Source organism: Monodon monoceros, unplaced genomic scaffold (assembly GCF_005190385.1).
Source record: "Monodon monoceros isolate NGI ecotype Baffin Bay Population unplaced genomic scaffold, NGI_Narwhal_1 Super_Scaffold_10, whole genome shotgun sequence".
Classification (NCBI taxonomy): Eukaryota; Metazoa; Chordata; class Mammalia; order Artiodactyla; family Monodontidae; genus Monodon; species Monodon monoceros.
This window is the reverse complement of record NW_021703766.1, coordinates 47,062,449-47,077,605: the sequence shown is the minus strand read 5'-3', so window position 1 is coordinate 47,077,605 and position 15,157 is coordinate 47,062,449. Positions and strand designations below refer to the sequence as shown.

Sequence of the window (15,157 nt, the reverse complement as noted above, 5' to 3'; positions counted from 1 at the left end):
GGGGGGGGGGGGGGGGGGGGGGGAATGACTGCGGTCCTCACATCTGCACACAGAGGGGGCAGTTCCCCCTCTAGCTACACTCCACAAGATTCCATACTGTAAAGGCCATTTCACTGAGGAGATCCAGAGACCATACAGCATCAGCCGGGCTGCAACTCAGACCTCCTGCCTCCTGGTCCACCTCTTTCCCACTCTCTCTCTCTCTCTCAGATGCAGGGTTTTTATGCCGGAGGGTCTCCTTGGAAGCAGTCTGGTGGCAGTGGTACTGGGGGCCTTGTCTTGAAGTTGCATTGCCCAGTAAGCTCAGTTTTGATTTAGGATTTATGTTTTGGGGGACTTGGAAATGAGGGTAATAAGGACATTATAGCGGGGTGTGGGTGGAGCAAAACCCCACCAAAACACCCCCATGCTCCACCCTAGACATAGTCAACATCATCCATGTCAGGAGCGAGCTTTGGGACATAACCCAAAGCAGGGAGAGAAGCACCACCCATTTCCGGTGCTGCCCTCCCAGGTCTGCAGCTGAGTGGCAGAGCTGGCGAAAGCCTTACACGCTTCCCCGTGGGGTGAAATCACCCCACCCCTCTTGCCTCCCATGCTGGCTCCACTATTATCGCCTGTGGCAGACCAGAACTGAGTCCCTGAGCTGGAGTCAGGGCATCTTGAAGAAGGATGGGCCTGAGACTTCCACCTGCCCAAGAGAGGACAGAGGGGCAGAGTCTGGGCCACACTGGGTGGGTAGGGCCTGGCAGCCAGGAACGGGGAGGCCTGGGCAGGAGAGATGGTGGCCCCTCAGCTGGAGAAGAAGCCTCAGGCCATGCTGAGCAAGGCAGGTAGGGCCTGGGAGCTGGGGAGTAGCGGGGGCCACTAGGGGTGCAGGGAGCCTGGGAGGGAGGTGGCATAGGGGAGGCCAGGCTGGGCTCAGGGCTGGGCGGTAATTAAAGGAGACGTAGGGGGCTCCCCAGGGCCAGCGGGGCTGGTAACTGACACACGGGCCCCATTGCTCCGCTCATATTTCTCACCGGATCGATACGTTTGACTCCCGACAAGACAATAATCGCTTGTACGCGGCCAGCGAGTCGATCAAATACATTATTAGAGCGAGGTCCCCTGGGGGCCCGGCGGGGAGTTGGGGGGGGAGCAGCCAGCCCACCGGGGACAGCAGAGCTGGATTCTTCACCCCTCAGGGCCCCCAGCCATGGCCTCTTCCTCTCGGCCGCCCCTGGAGACCCTCTCTGTGGCTTGGTTCCCCAGCCTCTTTCTGCATCCGGCGGTGTCTGGCGGCCTCTCCACTCAGCCCCCGGCCGCATCCTCACTCAGCGTGGGGACACAAGCAGCGTTTCCCCAAAGTGCTGCCTCAGCCGCAGGGCTGCAACATGTGGGAGCTCAGAGAGGCCCCTCCGACCCCAGCCTGGCAGGAGGGAAGGAGACTGGGTTGCCTGTGGGTCGCCAGCTGGGCCAGAAGATGAACTTGAACCTAAAATTCATCGACATCAACCTCCCTTTGCATCTCAGCATTCGGCCTTCAGCAGAGCTCAGGTGAGGGCAGCCTCTAGGGAGTAGGGGGGTCGGGGAAAGGCTTAGGGACCCAAACACATAGGAAAGCAGGATGAGGGGTGGCAGACAGACACACAGATGAAAATATATCTGGTTGGTCCTACAGCAGGGCCATGCAACCCCCTCCAACAGGCCTCTGATACTATGGAATCAAACCCGGCCTGGCCTGCCCTGGCACTGCCTGTCCGCCTCTTCCTGATTTCTGGGCTCGAGCCTTCATTTCCTGTTTACACCCCTGCTTCGTCCTCAGCCCTGCCCTCAGAACTGCTTCTCCAGTGGCCCTAAGTCAAGACCAAGCTATAACCACCCGATGTTCTGCTTAGGAGCACCCAGCATCCAGGGACTTAAAATGTTTCTTCTTCTCCATCGTCACCGTCAACATCAAGAGCAGCAGCATAGCCATCTATTCTGTGCTAGTTGGGCCACTACATTAGATACATTAGATCTAACCCTCACGACGACCCGAGGAAGTACGGTCTGTTATTATTCCCCTTCCACTGACAAATTAGAGCTCAGGGCTTCCCTGGTGGCGCAGTGGTTGAGGGTCCGCCTGCCGATGCGGGGGACACGGGTTCGTGCCCCGGTCCGGGAGGATCCCACATGCCGCGGAGCGGCTGGGCCCGTGAGCCATGGCCGCCGAGCCTGCGCGTCCGGAGCCTGTGCTCCGCAGTGGGAGAGGCCACGACAGGGAGAGGCCCGCGTACCGGAAAAAAAAAAAAAAAATTAGAGCTCAAAGAGTTGAAGTCACTTGCCCCACGTGAGTGGTGCAGTCAGGATTCAAACCCCGCCCTGTCCTCCCCACAGCTCGCTCGTTCTCCACTCTGCCACGGGTCTGCTTAGAGCTTTGCGTGCACCGCATCCTCCAGTGGTCAGCTGGCAGCCACTCCCTGCTCACTCGGGAACGCCGGAATCTGCCCACAGCCCAACCCCCACAGCCCTTCAGCCTGTTCTTCGTATTCAGCAATGTGCTGGACCCCTGATCCACCAGCTCCTGGCTGAAGGTGGGCCAACCCTTCCCTATTTCTTTCAATTCAAACATTTCCTACGTGTCCCTTATTGCCAAGCCGTGGGCTGGGGGCTGAGGACCTAGAGATGAACTGGATCTGACACACACCTGCCCTCAAGGAGCTTACAGTCCGAGGGGAAGACTGGAGTTGATGAAAGTTTTCTGAGATTCCATCACTGGCTCAGTAAACATCCGAAAAACTCTAGTCAAGGGTGAAGCCCAAGACATAGAAGGGCCTTTCCTGCCACAGAAAGATTGGGAGGGCTCAAGCTTGGATGAGAAAGATCCAGGAAGGGTGCCATACATCCGACTTGAGGCTGGATTTGATGTTGTAGGTGGAAGGATTTTCAGCAGACAGTCTGTGTAAGGGAGATCCACTGGGAACTGGTGTGAGACCAGGCTGGTGGGAAGAAGTTGGAGGCAGGAGGGCCAGAGGGGAGGCTGGGACAGTGGTCCCGAAAACAAGAGAGAATGGGGCCGTGAGGGCACAGATGAGAGCACAAATCCAAGTGAGAGCCTAGAGAACTTCACTGAATCTGCAGGTGGGCAGCTGAGCAGGGTGTCTTGGTGGGCGCTCAGGCCATCACTGTTGGACAGCAGGAACACGGAGCAGAGTAAGGGAAGATACTTAGGTCAGTGCCGGGGTGGGGGCGGGGCGGAGATCAGCAAGGTCTGTGGACCAGGAAGCTAGCAGATCTGAATAAATTCACATTGACAGAAACATTCCTCATGCATCTCCTGCCCACCACCAGTTTCCCAGACCCACCAGCGATCCCAGGAATTCACCTCAAGCGAGAAGAAATCAAGAAGCATCACGGTACGGCTCAAAGAAGGTAAAAGTGAGAAGACCAACCAGGTCCCCACACAGAAACAGGCCATTTGGTGACCTAGGGCCAGCCCTCTGCACTCTCTGGGTCTCAGTTTCCGTATCTAAAAGTGCGAGGTGGGCTTGGAGGAGCACTTGAAGACTTCTTCCAGCGCTAACATTCTGGGGCTTGAAAGAAACAAGAACACAGGACGGACTACTAGATCCACTAAAGGCCACGGCCACACAGCTAGACGGAGGCAGACCCAGAGTCTCCCTGACCCCAAAGCCTGTGCTCCCCACCTTGGCCTGCACGCGTCTCAGACTGCAGGCTGTCGGAGAACAGGGTCTTTGGCCTCATCACCACAAACCCACCAGGGCATCTGAAGAAGCCAAAGAAGAAGGTGGCTGGCCCTGGGACTTCCCTGATGAGGCTCTGCCCCTCGGCGCACGAGCAGCCACCCACCCCCAGGCTGCACCCTCGACTCCAGCCCAGATCTCCCACTCGCCCAGCACCGCCTCTGCAGGCTCACAGCCACTGCTGTCCTCCCAGCGCAAGGAGCTGTCCAAAGGCTGAAATTCAAGAGCCCTCGCCGTGGTCCAGAAGCCCTCCGGTAACTTCCCTGCAGCCTCCAGGAAAGCCCAGCCCCCTCACCACGGCCTCCAGGCCCCTGCAGGACGTCACCTCTCCCTACCAGAGCACTGCGCGCCAGCCACACTGGAGAAGGCCAAGTCTGCCCCCATCCTGGGGCCCTTGACCTTGCTGGCTCCTGCCCTAGAACACTGTTCCCTATCTCGTCCCTTTCCTCTGATCCTTCAGGACTTAGTTCAAAGGCTGCGTCCTCTGAGAGGCCCTCCCTGAGCCACTCTCCACGCCAACAGCCAGTTTTACTTTCTTCGTCGCTCTCTCTGGAACTCGGCTACTGTCGACTTGCTTTACTGTCTGTGTCCCGCTCTGAACTGTAAGCCCTCTGAAAGCAGTCCTTTCTTGTCTTGTTTCCTGTGGTATTCCCTTCTGAAATAATGCCTGGCACAGACTAGGTGCTTGAATCCTATTTGTGTGTTTTTTAAAAATGTGTATTTATTGATTTACTTTTGGCTTCACAGCTTGCAGGATCTCAGTTCCCTGGCCAGGGATTGAACCCAGGCCCCCTGCAGTGGAAGCGCAAAGCCCTAACCACTGGACCACCAGGGAATTTCCAAATCCTATTTGTTGAATGAATAGATCCTTCCAGGCTCCCACAGCCCACAGAATGAAATCCAAGGCTGGCTTTCCAGGCTCAAGCGGATGTGGGCCTCTGCCGACCTCCACAGGCATATTGCCCCCAGAGCTCACCTTCTTCCTCTGTTCAACAACTTGGGTTCCCCTACGTGCCCATCCTCCATGCTTCCTGTGTTTGCCACCTCTACGGTACTCACTGCTACTGCCTCTGCTCAAATCTCCCCTCTCTGGAAGCCTTTTCTGGCTCCACCGGAGGCCCAATTAACAGTAATGGCCTCAGTCTTCCCACAGCTCAGGAAGCATCCTGGGCTTAGCACTAATCATACTGCATTGAAATTCCTTCCCAGTGAGGCTGCCCCCACAGGGCAGGGCTGGAGGGCAAGGTGGGGTTTGATTCATTTTTCTGGAGTGGAGCCCAGCACTGGTCTGCATATAGGCCCAGTTGAATGAGGACATCTGCCCCCGCAGACAGTGATATCTGTATGGGTGTATATAAGCACTGATCTGGGAGTCAAACATCTGAGAGTTTGGAAACTGGTTCATCCATTCACTTGCTGTGTGACCCTGGGCAAGTGACTTCACCTCTCTGAGCCTCATGCTCCTCATCTGTGAAATGGGGGCAGTAACATGGGCTGATAGGAACTTCATTAATCTTTTTTAAAAAAATAGTTCCCTGTGCTATACTGTAGGACCTTATTGTCATTAATCTTAAATATAATACTGACCACCATGCACAAGGAGTTCAAAAAGTTCACAAAGTGTTTATCACATCAAGGTTTGAGGTAGAGAAAATCAGATGCCACCAATAGGACAGTGGCTAAATAAACCGTAGCATAGTCATACTCAGGAATGGGATGGGATCATGAAAGATAATGGAACTGATCTATGGATAAAGGACATGGAAAGTTCTCCAAGACACTGCTGAATGAAAAGGCAAATTGTAGAATGATTTATACAACTTAATATCACTTATGTAAAACACATACCAAAACCACTATGTATTTTCTATGGGTGCACAGGTATTGACAAATGCAGAGGAAAAGGTCCGGGGGGTAACTAATTAATGACAGCTACCTTTGGTGAGGGGACCAGGACTGGGAAAGCAGAAGGGACTCAAATGGGATTTTAACATTTTCTGTTATGCTTTTGGTTTTCAGAATGAGATTGTATTCAGGTTTTTTTGTTTGTTTTTTTTGTCTGCGTTGGGTCTTCGGTGCTGCACACAGGCTTTCTCTAGTTGCGGAGAGCGGGGGCTACTCTTCGTTGCGGTGCGCGGGCTTCTCATTGCAGTGGCTTGTCTTGTTGCAGAGCATGGGCTTTAGGCACGCAGGCTTCAGTAGTTGCAGCACGCAGGCCCTAGAGTGCGTGAGCTTCAGTAGTTGTGGCTGGCGGGCTCTAGAACACAGGCTCAGTAGTTGTGGCGCACGGGCTTAGTTGCTCCGCGGCATATGGGATCTTCCCGGACCAGGGATCGAACCCGCGTCCCCTGCATTGGCAGGCGGATTCTTCACCACTGCGCCACCAGGGAAGTTCCCTGTATTCAGTTTTTATTTAAAATTAGAATATATTAAGTGAGTTACAGGTAGCTAACTACAAAGAAAAGGAATGATTATCCCCCAAAGTGAGGACAGAGGTTACCTCCAGCAGGGAGGGAGGGATAGGGAAGGTTTGAAAAGGGTCACAGGGGTGGGGGGCTCCTGGGCTCTGGCTCACACAGATGTTCACTTGGTAAAGACTGATTAAAATGTACCTTTATGACTCTTTCCTTTACAACTGTGCTTCCTGCAGGCAGAGGCCAATTCGCACGTGTTGCAGTATCATGTGCTCCCCACCCCCAATTCACGCCCAGAAGCCGATGTGAGGGTGCGCCCCGGTTGCGAGAGCTCTGAGGGGGCCGGGGCCGCTGTCCAGGGTACTAACGGCCAAAGCCTGGGAAGCCTCAGGGAGACCAGCCAAATGAGACAGCTTCAAGGCGCCTTACCCTAATCGGCCACTGCCCGCCTCTAATATGTCACCTCCCAACACTCCCCACCGCTCCCTCACTTCCTCCAGACTGGCTTTCTGTTCCTGCAGCCCAAGCTCTGATGTGACTCAGGACCTTTGCTCTTGCCGCTGGCCTGGTGCCATCTTTCCCCAGATATGCCCGTGGCGCGTGCCCTCACTTATTCCAGACGCCCGCTGACACGTCCTCTCCACACACGAGTCTTTTGATCATCCCACCTCACACGGTCTTTCCCCTCCTCATCGCTCTTCATCCTTTACCAGGTAGAATTTTCTTCCAGCACCTGTCACTAACATTCGAGCTTCCATGTGTTAACGTGCTTGTTTATCATCCATCTTCCCCCACTTGAATGTTCATGCTGGGAGGACAGAGAGCGTGTCTGTCCTGTTCGGTTTTATCCTCCTTTTTAAAAGGGCCGCAGGTGCACAAAATTGCATTAATCATAATCCCTGGTTCCCGTCACACTCCCATCACCGGCCTGGGAAGAGCCCTCTTCCATTATTTATTTGCTTATTTATTTTATTTATTTTTAATAATGTGTTCATGTGAAGCCACCACTCGACATTCAGATTAGAACTGTGACAATAGTCACACTGATTCGTGCCTGACGTGTGCACCGCTGTGTCCCCTGTACCCGACACCTAGGAGGATCCGTTTGCTAAAGGAGAAGTTAAGGGGCACCATGCAAAAGAAAGATCACGGGAGCGCCCACCTGGCCTCACAAGCAGGTGGAGAAGAAATCAAAGGCCAGGCCCTCCGCTGAGCTCCCCTATCCTCCCCGGTGTTCCCACCCCCTGCTCAGCCTGGCCAAAGCCTCTTCAAGACGATTCAATCCTACACCTGCACAGATGGCCCGCTGTGCCAGACCCTGTGCCAAGACATGGGGACACCAGGCAAATCAGCCTTGGCCACGCCCTTGAGGATTCTCAAACCTCTATGCACTCCTCCTTCCCCGCTCCCCGGCTCCTTGATGGTCCCACAATTATCATAGGTTATAAGAGCAGCTAGCCGGCACCCGCTCTGTGCAGCCACGTGCTCCGTGCATCATGTCTTGGCATCTTCCCAACGATCCAATTAAGCAGGTGCTGTTATTATCCCCCAGCTTTTCAGAGGAGCACCCCGAGGTGGGTCAGAGCCAGCAGGTCAATTCCAGAGCCCAGCTCTCCTTACCACCAGGCACACTGCCTGTGTTACGCTGACCGTATGCATCCCCTTGAAAATATGAGCGGTCCTGGGCCGCCTGCATCTCTGCAAAAGCAACTGAGGGTGATGGGAAAGGTGTCAACTTTGAAGTCACACAACAGGTGGTTAGGTCCCAGCCGCAGGGCTCAGTGAGGCATGGGAGTGGGTGGGCAGGGGTGTCAATGTGGCCCAGGAATTATATTCATGAAGGGCCTCATTAAATGAGATGTGCATTTTTGATTTTACAGCTGGGTGCCACTGCCAGACCATATCACCTGTAGGACGCTCTGAATTTTGTTTTAATGAATCCTGCAACGACCTTGTAAGTATCAGTCAGTGCGGCATTTTGTTGTCGTTGCTTAGAGCACAGCCTGTAACTCCATTTTGGCCTTCTTTCATTCTGAGCACACTGGGAGGCTCACAAATGAGAAGTGGCCTGGCCTCTCTCAGCCTCTGTGGAGCCTGCCGAGTCCTTGCTATGTGACCTCAAGCAAGCCACTCAACCTCTCTGTGCCTCTTCCGGAATTGTGCAGTCTCTGGGCAACATCCCCAGAGGGCCCTGTTCCCCAAACATTTATTCGGAGGAGTTTAACTTGACGGAATCAGGTTGACTCAGACCATATGAGACATAGTCCCTGCCATCATGGAAGCAAACTCTGAGCTCTGGACACTTGAAAGAGAGTGAGGGCTCTCGGGAGAAGGGTAGGTTTTTGGTGTGATAAACATTTACTGAGATGGCGACAAGCTCCTGGAAGAGCTCAGGGACAGGGAATCTAGTTCTGCTTTAGACAGTTAAAAGAGAAACCCTGAACTACGGTTAGAAACACTCTGCATGCATCTTTTCATTGAATGTCTTCCACACTCGACAAGAGAACGATTGTCACCATGCCCATTTTACAGATGAAAGAACTGATGCTCTGCAAGGTTGAATCATTTGCCTGGGACCCCACAGATGGAACCAGGATTAGCATCCAGGCAAGTGGACTCCACTTCAACCCCAGACCCCTGTGGGCCTCTTCCCTTTGGCTCAGCAGGAAACACGGGACTTGGACCTGGGCTTGCCGCCTGAGACATCCATGTGCCTCCCATCCCTGACCCATGACGGCCTCCTGCCAACGTGAGCCGTTCCCTGAAAGCTTTCACATTGCTGGCCCACCCTGAGTCACAGCAAGTCTGGGCTGCACGCTGAACGGTGTCCCCGGGGCCCTGGTCGCTTCTCCAAGCTCACATACCTTCAGACCTGCTCATTCCCTGCTCACCTCCTTCGTGGAGCCTCTCCAGGAAAGGCCTCTCCCTTACCTTCACGCATGACCTCTTTCTGACAATGGACTTCTTCTCAGTGCCAAAAACACCAGGCACTTTGAGGTTTGTGTGGAGAACACCAAATAGATAGAACCCAGGGCTCTGCCTCCCAGAGGTTTCCCCAGAGGCAAAGCAGCACCTGTCTGGTGAGGGGAAATCCCAGGTGTGTACAGGGTCAGACCCTCGCTCTGCCTGACCAGCTGCATGACCTTGGATTGGCAACCTCACTTCTCTGAGCCTTGATATTGGCACAATTCCAAAGGTTCTCCCCGATTCCTCCACCCCCCAGGCCACCACCATCTCTGGCCCCAGTGACATCGGTGGCCTCCTCCCTGCAGGTCTCTGTGCTTCCACACCTGACCCTGACCGTCTCGTCTGCTCCCCACACCCAGAGAGGGTCCTTCTGAAACAATCAGGCCGTGTCGCTCCCTTGCTTCAGACTTTTCAGGGGCCTCCCTGCTTTGGGGAATAAAACCCAAACCCCTTAGTCCGGGAACTCCCTGGCGGTCCAGTGGTTAGGACTCCGCGCTTTCACTGCCGAGGGCTCGGGTTCAATCCCTGGTCAGGGAACTAGGATCCCGCAAGCTGCACAGCGGCCAAAAAAACAAAAAACAAAAACAAACCCCTTAATCCAGCCTACAGAGTCCTGTGTGATCTGGCCTCTGCTGACAGGTCTCCTCTCTCCCCCCCACCCCCACTCTCCCCTTCACCTACCCTGCTCTGAGCCTCGCCACCTCCTCAAACCAAGTTCTTTCCTACCCTAGGCCCTTTGCATGTGCCGGTCCCTCTGCCTCGAATGCTCCCTGCCTGGTTAAATCCTACTCATCTTTCAAGGCTCAGCTTAAATGTCTTTCCATCTCTGTGTTGGCTCCCTATTCTTGTCTCTCGTTTAGGGGACCTGATCGCAATTTCTCATTTTGCATTTAATCGATATTTACACTTAAAGATCTGCATCTCCTCTTAGTTTGTCAGCTCCGTGGACATCAGCTGTGCCAGTTTTGTTCACTTCTTTATCTCCAGTGCCCAATACAGGGGCCAGCACACAGCAAGTGCTCAGACAAATGAATTGTTTATGGGGACAAGGACCCGAGGCAGAGGACTTGAGTCTTCTGAGCCTCAGTTTCCACTTCTGTCAAATCAAGACAATAATGCCTCAGGACTTCCCTGGTGGCGCAGTGGATAAGACTCCGCGCTCCCAGTGCGGGGGGGCCTGGGTTCGATCCCTGGTCAGGGACCTAGATCCCACATGCATGCCGCAACTAAGAGTTCGCATGCCACAACTAAGGAGCCCATGTGCCACAACTAAGGAGCCCACCTGCTGCAACTAACACCCAGTGCAACCAAATAAGTAAATAAATAAATATTAAAGAAAAAATGACAATAATGCCTTCCTTACAGGTAGTGAGGTGGTGAGGATCCCAAGAGACGATGAATATTGACGGTGCTTTGGGGAAAATGCTCTTCAAATATAAAAGCTCGCAACAGCTGGAACCTCAAGGATGGGCCAGAATCAGAGAAGAACGAGAGAGGAGGGCATGGCCATTTTTCAAGTAACTTTATCTGCCAGACATTTTACATCTCCTTGTTCACTGTCTCCTATGAGATGGTGGCACTGACCCAGAGGAGGAAATCAAAGTTCAGAGAGGAGAACCACCTTCCCACAGTGTCACAGCAAGTCCGTGGCAGAGCTGGGATTTGAACCCCTCACAGCGAGGCAGTCACGTTTCCCATGCACCTCCAACAAAACTTGACCCCTTGCAGTTTTGTTTTTTTCCATGCCTAGTGGCATGCGAGATCTTAGTTCCCCAACCAGGGATCGAACCCATGCCCCCGCAGTGGAAGTGCGGAGTCCTAACCACTGGACCACCAGGGAAGTTCTCTCGGTTCTTGACAGCCATTTGTGGGTTGGACCAACGAAGAGGGGCTGAATGGCAGTCCTGGCTCTGCCAGTCACTGGCTGGCGATCTTGGGTGAGCCACTTCCCTTCCCCAAGCCTCAGTGTCCCCATCTGCAAAGTGGAAATAATGATCATGCCTACCACTCAGGCTGGCCGGGGGATTCGGCAAGAGCCCAAAGGTCGAGTGCTTCGCATGCAGTGAGCGGTCCGTGAGCAGCTGCTACCTTGTTAATCTTCCATGTGCGGGAACAGCGTGAGCAAAGGTTCGGGGCACATCAGGGAGATGATGAGAAGCCGGTGGAGAGAGGGTCACCAGAAAGGACCTCTCAAAGGAGGGGCGTCTGGAACCAGACAGAAAGGGACTCCCACGTCTGCACCTGGCTGTTGAGGAGGGAAGAGGGAAGCTGTGGAGGGGTCTCCTGATCTCCTTCCCCCCTCTACTCTACCAGAACCCTTACTTCCTTCCAGGTTTCCTAGGCCTTGGCCAGAATCCCTTACACCTCAGTCACCGGCTAACCTCGTCTCCGTCCCAGGGCCCAGGCGGGCTCCAGCTCAGCGGGGCCCGGTCTTCCCTACACAGCCCACAGGAACCCTTCTCTCTTCTGTTAGTTGGAAAACTATAATCTGAAGATAATACCAAATAGCTCATAAAGGTGAAAAGTGAGAACTGTTTTAGGCATAAGCAAGCATGTGACATGTGAGTAGGCACCTGTGTACATACGTCACCTTTTAAACAAACTGCCCCTTCCTATGTGCCAGAGGGATCCAACACCGAGCTCTTTACCCCCCTTGGCAAAGGGGTCGCTGTGAGACCCGAGGGGTGGGGGGATGCGGGTGCAGCGCGAAGGCAGGGATTCGTTGACGGGTGGGTCGCTGAGTCCTCGGGGAAGGGTGGCGGCTTGGCAAGGAGACCTGGGGTCATCTCAGAATCCTCCTCCTCTGCAGTGTCCCCCAACTTCCCATGGATCCAACCCACAGGGCTCTGAACCCCTCTGCTCTTTCCCCCGTCACCCGCTCTGCCCCATCTCCCGGCCATCTCCCTCTCTCTCTCTCTGTCTCCTCTCCAACCTGTATATTGCCCGGGTCCTTCCTCACTTCCCCACTGGTTTCACACATATCTCCTGAACACCATCCATGTGGCAGACACTGAGCTGGGGACAAGTGAAGCAGCCCCAGCCTTCCAGAGCTGACAGTGGAGGTGGCCCTGGGGTCTTGAGTCCATGCCCTGCACCGTTCCCTAAAGCACCACTCTGGTGGGGCCACTCCCCTACCCAAACAGAGAGGGAAAAGCTTGGCACCCTAGGCTCTCTCCGGCTTCACCTTCCCCAGCTGCCAGGAGAAGGGGAGAGGGCAGGCTTGCAGCCTTGAGATGCCTTGGCAGGGGCACCCGGGTGGAGGGGTGGCCATGCTCCCCGGCAGAGGGATCCTGTCCCCCACTCCCTCGCCAGAGAACTCCGGGCCTTCAAGGCACAGGTTTTCCGCAGGAGGGGCCAGAAATGCCCTCTGAGCAGCGCACTTTTCAGGGGTAAACCAACGTTCAGAGCAGGCACGTGACTGGAGCAGAGCCACACAGCAAGTCTGTGGCAGACAGACAGGACCCAGCCCCAGTTCTCCAGCTGCATCTCTGCAGGTGTAGACCCGGCCGCCCTCCTCCCGACACTGGCACCCCCAAGAGAAAGAGAGAAGAGTCGCTGAGCTCCGTTCTCTGTGCCTTCTGCTGCCTCTCCCAGGACCTGGGCCTCTGTTTATTTCCCCAGCTGTGGGAGGGGAGGTAACCCAAGAGAGACTGCAGTGAGAGGGGCACGTGGGGGGACAGGCAGGACAAGAAAGTTCGAGGGAAAAGCATGCAGCCAGGCAGAGAAAGAGGGGTGCAGGGGAGGAATGACCAGGACTGTGCAGGTAGAACAGAGAGGGATGTGGAGATGCTTAAATCCCTGGAGGGAGAGGCAGCAATACAGGAGAGTCACACAGGGAGAGACAGAGACAGAAAGATGCAAAGAAAGAGAAACAGAGACGGGTAAAGTGGAAAGAGAGACAAAGAGAAAAAGAACAGAAAGTGGGAGGAGGAAGAACTGGCGGGGTGGGGCCGCCAGGACCTTCTGTAAATGTTTCCCCGACACCCTCTCACCTGGCCCTCACACCCGCACTCCTGCGGGGTGTGTGGCGCGGTCCCCAGACCTGAAAGGGCTGAGGCGGGTATGTGGGAGCAGTGTCCAACCCCAGCCTATCTCTTTCCCCTGCCCCCAGCTGCCTCACCGAGGCAGGGGCCCAAGTTCCGTGTGCAAGGGGTAGGGCAGACCCTGGAGGACCTCGACGGGGCGCCCCGGGGGTCCCCCACCCGTTCTTGTCCCCTGCCTTCTGCTCCCCTGACTTCCGCCCACGCCTCCCTCAACCTGTGGCCGTCACCTCCCTGCCTGCCCACCCTGACACCCTCCTGTCCACCCCTGCGCCCCCCACACCACTCATCCAGAGACCACCTCTCTGCTCGCCTGCGGGTTTGGGGTTAGGGAAGGGTGCCCAGCGGCCTAGCTAGGGAGGGGGCTTGGTGGATTATCGAGGATGTACAGGACTGCGGCTGACGTGGACCAGGCGGAAGAGGAGGGGGTCGTGGTGATGGACGAGGCTGATTCTGCGGTGTGGTGGGGGGTGCCGGCAGGAGACGGGGTGGAGGAGGGCTGGGGGAGGGGTGGTGAAGACGTGGGTTGGGGGGGGCGCAGGACCAGGCTCACATTTGGCATTCAGGGCAGCTGACAATAAAAATGCTTTATTGCCAAGAAACTGGATCGATCGGGGCTGGAGGGGGCCGGCAGGGGGGACGCGGAGGGCTCAGCGCAGAGACCGGCGGCCGGGCCTCCGCAGCGACCAGGGCCCGAGCCGCCCTCCCCCCTGCGCCCCCCTCCTTGCCTCCTGCCCTTTCTCTCTCCTGCAGCCACCGCTTAGTTCTTATTATATTTTTTCTTATATATTTTTTCCCCCAGCTTCTCCTGCTCCTGTTATTTTTTTTTTTTTCTTTTAATTTTTTAAAAAACTCGCTGCACTCCCAACGCCGCAGGCCGGGTGGGGGTAGGGTGGAGGCCTCTACCGAGGCCGGGCCCCAACCCATAGGGCGTCCAGAGCTGCTGGCTCCGGGGCTGAGCCCCACTTTGCTTCCACACACCCACCCCCCGCCCCCATCCAATCAGGCTCCCCCCAAGATATGGGTGCCTATCTTCCCCGCCCCTCATCCTAAGGGCCTTCGCCCACCCATGAAATGACACCCCCCTCTGGTGGGCTCAGGGCCCTGGCTAGGCCTTCCTCCCCTCCCCCCTACCTGGCCCCCCGCACACTCCCAGAGCCATTTGGCTGATGGTCAGAACTGTCCGTCCGTCAAGGGGGCTCTGAGCCCCTGGGGACCCAGATGGGAGGAGGGAAGGGGAGAGGTCGAGGGTCAGGCCACGTCCCCTCAGCTCAGCTCTTTCCCCTCCCCCTTCCTAACAAAGGGAGCAGCGGCCTGACACACGGGGGGTGGGGGGTGGCCTGGTACTGGGGGAAGCAGGGAGGAAAGACGTTGTGGGGATGGCCGTGGGCAGGAGGCGGGGCTGGGGCCTGCCTGCCCCTCCTCTGCCCTCCCCCCTCGGGTCAAGGCTAAGGTGATTCCTCAACCTCTCTCGGAGGCTGGGCTGGCAGGGAAGGAGGACCTGGACAGACAAAGAGCCGGAGCCCTGGGGGGTTGGATGGGGGGGGGGGGGGGGACGCACCTGGGACCCAGGCAGTCCTGGCTGAGGGAGGGGCAGCAGACACCCCTCTGGCCTTGGTCTCACCCTCCGGCTGGCCCTGCCTCCCCTCCGTACCAATCCCTGTGGATCCCAGAGCCATACCGAAGCTTGGGGAGGGTTGGAGCTTGGGGGTGGGAGGGAAACTGAGGCCCAGAGAGGAGACAGAGGCAGGATTGGATCCAGGATGGAGGCACAGCCCCAGGGTTCTCAGCACTGTCCCGGAGGAACCTCACCTTCGGTTCCCCTTCCTGCCTAGGGAGTCAGAGGAGCCCTAGATGGTGGGGTGGGGTGGGGGGTGGGCAGGGGTAGAATGTTCTTCAGAGACTGCAGAGGAGGCTGAGGAGAGGGAGAGGCTGTGTCTTCTCCTTTATCAGGCCGCTGGGGTGGGCGGACCAGGAGAAAGAAATTCTAAATGTGGTCTGTCTCTAG

At 55.9% G+C, this 15,157-nt stretch overlaps 1 protein-coding gene across 3 annotated transcripts in view; it reads right to left on the bottom strand.

The window, feature by feature from the left end:
• Positions 1-15,157, bottom strand: part of POU2F2 (POU class 2 homeobox 2) — a 76,531-nt gene that overhangs the window by 33,104 nt on the left and 28,270 nt on the right. Inside the window, exon 1 of one of the 3 annotated variants that reach the window (XM_029206574.1) lies at positions 11,115-13,370. The exons of the other annotated variants lie outside the window; for them this stretch is intronic. The gene's annotated coding sequence lies outside the window, so the exon portion shown is untranslated. Of the gene's footprint in view, positions 1-11,114; positions 13,371-15,157 lie in introns of those variants that run through there. 3 annotated transcript variants of the gene reach the window in all.